Below are 5,000 nucleotides of genomic sequence, written 5' to 3'. Positions count from 1 at the left end.
GGCATAAAAATAGGAAAAATTCAGTTCTTTCCAGTCATCTTGTTTAAAACAATATTGCACCTCAGGGATGGGCACAAAAAAAAAATGAAGCCTAATTATATGCAAACTGCATTTACTGTTATATTTATATTTTTTGTATTCTCTAAACTTGGCACTTTGATCTCATATTCTGACCCCAAAACAAGAGCAGTCATTATTATCATTTTTTGTTCAAACAGGAACTTCTTTTGCTAAGCATGGAAGTTTTATTTATTTTGCAAACGTTTTGGTGCAGATAGTAAAAAAAGGAAATTACTCTGTAATTAATGCTAGGGGACTTAATTTGCTTTAAACTGATCTTTCTCGTCTTAAACATTATATTTTGAAATTATACACAATACATAAAAAGATTGGATTTTTTTTTCAGTGTATCACAAGTGAGTCTTGAAGGCCTTGCCTCTCTTGTTCCCCATGTAATGCAGACAGTATTGTGGTCACTTACGCCAACATTTGGCACACAAATTTCTCTAACTGATGTTAGATTGGATGTATAAAGATGATCTAAAAGCGTTCTAGTTTTTTGTGTAACTCTGGTGGAGGAAATAATACCTTGATGGAGATTATAAGACGTAGAGATGTTGTTCCATCAGCTATGAGACTGAAAAAGATCTAAATTAAAGTCACCCAAAATGAATACTTCTTTTTTTTTTCGAAAGCCAGGCACTATCCATCATTTCACAAAAATCGTCATACCACTTGGAATAACTCTTAGGATGTCTGTACAAAAATGCTATAAGGAGCAAATCTGTTGATTTATTTTGGGACTGAACTTCAAGCCAAAGTGATTCAACGTCTGGATGATATAGGTAATTACGAATTCTGTACGGAACGTTGTTTTGAATATAAATAACGATACCACTTTCTTTAGATTTTTGAGGATTTCTCCGAACAATAGTGTAACCAGGAATAGAAATAGATTTGTCATTAATGTGACTGTTCGTCCATGATTCAGAAAAAGCCAAAAATATCGAGGGGTTTATCATTATTATGTGTTAACCAAATGACATAATTATGTTTGTGATCTGCTCGCAGTCCTTCACAAACAGGCCAGTTTGAGACATTAACAGGACTTGACATTAGTGCATAAAAAAAAAAAAACTACCTAGAGTTTCGAAATGCAGTTCTACGAAGTGAAAGTGCTGAATAATTCAAAAGGAGAGAGAGAGAGAGAGAGAGAGAGAGAGAGAGAGAGGAATGATGATGATTATGTTTTATTGAAGAAACACATGAGGTTCATTTCAATGGGGAATTGGGGGATAGGTCATTCAGCGTTAAAAAAGAAAAAAAAAGAAATCATTTTCAAGTAGACAGACATTGTCACAATGCAAACTGGAATATCCATGGCGATGGCAGCTTGCAGGGGGTGGGGGTGGGGGGGAGTTATGTCACCACAACGTCATTTACGATCTGAGTTGATCGTCAATCACCTAAGAAGACGAAGACGAAAAAGAAGAAGAAAGAGGAGGAGGGGAAGGTGAAGAGGAAGGTGGATGGGGAGGGGTAGTGGGAGAGAGAAGAAGAAGAAGGGGATGGAGGATGAGAAGGTTTTCAGTTTCAGTTTCAGTAGCTCAAGGAGGCGTCACTGCGTTCGGACAAACCCATATACGCTACACCACATCTGCCAAGCAGATGCCTGACCAGCAGCGTAACCCAACGCGCTTAGTCAGGCCTTGAGTAAAAAGGAATGCCAACAGCACCCGGTGTTCCCAGGCGGTCACCCATCCCAGTACTAACCGGGCCCGACGTTGCTTAACTTCGGTGATCGGACGAGAACCGGTGTTTTCAACGTGGTATGGCCATTGGCAAAAAATTGCGTGGTCCACATGGGGGGATGAGAAGGAAGAAGAAGAAGAATGAGAGGAAGAAGGCTCTTGGTACCTTCAGTTGCTGTCCAACATTTCCTTCTCCCACAACTCCCTCCCCCATTTCACCCCACCCCACCCCACCCCACCCCACTCTAGCACCTAACCCCCAAAACCCCCCAACAGATGGGAAAGTGCTAGCTGACGGTCGTAGATTGACAGTGTGTCATCCATAATCCAAGCCCGTCAAAGTCACTATCGAGACAGTGCATCAGCGCGCGAAAGGGGAATGAATGGGAAGGATGAGGGTAGCTGGATGGGGACGAGGGGGTGGGGTGGGGGTGGGGGTTCAAAGGGAGAGGGGATTCAAGATGGTGCGGACAGGATGGAGGAGGGGGGGGGGGGTGGGGGGGGGGATGGGGAGTGGTGAGGGAAGCTGATTTCCTACTGGGGCGGCTGTTGATTTCCTTTACTGCACCGAAAGTGACATCGATCCCATGGAAGTAACTCAATACGATGGCCATGTTTTTTTATCACAATCTCCATCGACAAGAATGTGTGTTGTGTGTGTGTGTGTGTGTGTGTGTGTGTGTGTGTGTGTGTGTAGAAAGGGGAGGGTGGGGGAGAGAAAGAAAGAAAGATAGATAGATAGATAGATAGACACACATAGAGAGAGAAAGAGAGACACACAGACAGACAGACAGAGAGAGAGAGAGAGAGAGAGAGAGAGAGAGAGAGAGAGAGATGGTGGAGTATCAGACCTAATTATCAGTTTGTAAACTGTTTACTCTGGTTCAGTGAAGAAAACGTATCTTATTCCACGAGTTAAGTATCACCAGCTTTCGTTTCGTTTACTCTGGTTCAGTGAAGAAAACGTATCTTATTCCACGAGTTAAGTATCACCAGCTTTCGTTTACTCTGGTTCAGTGAAGAAAACGTATCTTATTACACGAGTTAAGTATCACCAGCTTTCGTTTACTCTGGCTCAGTGAAGAAAACGTATCTTATTCCACGAGTTAAGTATCACCAGCTTTCGTTTACTCTGGTTCAGTGAAGAAAACGTATCTTATTACACGAGTTAAGTATCACCAGCTTTCGTTTACTCTGGTTCAGTGAAGAAAACGTATCTTATTACACGAGTTAAGTATCACCAGCTTTCGTCTTGTTTTATTTTTTTCCTTCTTCTTATTGTGTTCTTCTTTCTTCATTCAATATTCATTCTTGATTTCCTTTTCTTCATCAGAAACGTCGCGTAGCCATATTCTTTAAATCGTGTTTTATTTTCCTGCTTTTTTGTTTTATTTTTTTTTATTATTATTTTTTTTAACGAAAAGCGAACGCAGTGCAAATGAATAAGATAATGAAAGATTCCCACATGTAACCCCTGAAAAAAAAATCTGCAGTTTTGAAATTTCGCACACACAAAAAAATATCATGTGAAGTGATTTGTTTTTATTTACTTGATTACATATTTCAAATGCATAAATAAGTAAACGATGTACATGTGTCTTGCTTGTCTGTGATCACATTCCCCTCACACATTCTTATGGTCATGGATTCTATAGTCATAATATACAAGAAGACCAGAGAGTAGACTGTCACACAATGAACGCATGCATAAATCGACACATAAAATAGTAAATGAATACGTAATACAAATGGAACCGCAGCTATGATTATGTAAAACGATATCTCTCCGTCATCCTCTGTTTCTGTTTCTCCACCACCACCCCTCCCATTGCCACAGTAAAAATGGCAGACCCTAGGTATGGGGAGCAAGGGGCTTGTTCACGTGTCGACAGCAACGTTGATATCCTCTTCCCCCAACCCTCCACACACACTCCCACCCCCCTGAAACTGTTTGATGTCTGCAGTATCATCATAAGCCGTCCCCCCCTCTGCCTGCGAGAGATGATAGTTACAACCGCCATAACTGAACGCGTCACGCGACCGTTTCCTGTCGTGTTGCATGATGGCTGGTGACGTGATCATCCGGATCGAGCTCTTTCGTTGTGGTGGCACAAAATCCACCCTGCGTGTGATAGTTTACTTTGGAGGTGGTGCTGTTTCGCTCGCTCGACTGCCCCTCCAGCTCCCCCTCCTGTCTGATGCCTTGAAGTGAAGTCAGCCGTGTGTGTAGTGTAGGTGGTTCGGGTTTTGTGTCTGGTCTGGTGTAATGCCAGAGTTGGTTGGTTGGTTGCAGGCTCTTGTGGGTGTGGGATTTGGTGGATGGAAGTGAGTCAAGCTGAAAATGTGTGCGGTGGGGGCGCGGGGGGTGAGGAGGGGTGGGGTGGGGTGGGGGATTGAGAGACGAGAGAAACGTGTGTGTGTGTGTGTGTGTGTGTGTGTGTGTGTAGGCTGTGTGCGTAGGTTGTGTGTTAAGGGGGCGTGCTGTCAATAAGAGGTGGGTGGGGGGTGAGGGTTGGGGTGTTTGCTGCAAAGTATGTCGTGACCAAGATATAGGGCGTATGCTTTTTAAACGCTGAACTAATTTGCTCTTTCCTCCTCCTCCTCCTCCTCCTCTTCTTCTTCTTCTTCTTCTTCTCCATCCTTTGCCTATTTCATTGTGTTTTTTTTGTTTTAGCTTTCTTCTTCTTTCTCCCTTACTTTTTCAAAGTGTAAAAAAAAGAGGCAAAGACGAAACCAAATCCCCGCAAAAAAAAAGAACATGTTGACTATGATTATCATGCTGCTGCTGCTTCTGATTATGATAATGGAAACGAAGAAGAAGAAGAAGAAGAAGAAGAAAGCTGCTAGCTAATTCATTCATTCGTTCGTTCGCTGTTCCCAGCGTTTCCTTCTTCACTCCCACAGCCTTTTTTTTTTTTTTTTTTCGCCTTCGCGACAGATGGGGGGAAAAGTGCTAGCTGGCGGCGGCGCAGATTAACAATGCATCATCCATAAAGCAGACCCCCGTCACATTGACCATCGAGGTGGTGCATCAAGGGGCCGGGGCAGCAGCAAGGGGAGATAAATGGGACAGGGGTGAGGGTGGAGAAGGAAGTGGGGGAATGGGAGGGGGTATAGTGATGAGGGGGGAAGGGGTTGATTTCCTTCTGGGGGGAGGAGGGGGACAGGGGGGGGGGGGGTTAATTTTCTTTTCACCGCCCGAAATCTAGCATCCGTTCCCTTGAGGTAACTCAGGACAACAAACCAGAT

The 5,000-nt window shown here is 43.4% G+C and overlaps 1 non-coding gene across 1 annotated transcript; it reads right to left on the bottom strand.

Moving 5' to 3' along the window:
* Positions 1–1,724: 1,724 nt before the first annotated feature.
* Positions 1,725–1,843, bottom strand: LOC143280707 (5S ribosomal RNA). Its single transcript, XR_013055055.1, has one exon. It is a non-coding gene; the product is annotated as a 5S ribosomal RNA (ribosomal RNA).
* Between the last annotated feature and the right edge of the window lie 3,157 nt (positions 1,844–5,000).

Source organism: Babylonia areolata, chromosome 3, assembly GCF_041734735.1.
Source record: "Babylonia areolata isolate BAREFJ2019XMU chromosome 3, ASM4173473v1, whole genome shotgun sequence".
Taxonomy (NCBI): Eukaryota; Metazoa; Mollusca; class Gastropoda; order Neogastropoda; family Buccinidae; genus Babylonia; species Babylonia areolata.
Note: the sequence above shows the minus strand (reverse complement) of the source record. Positions and strands in the feature narration are given on the sequence as shown.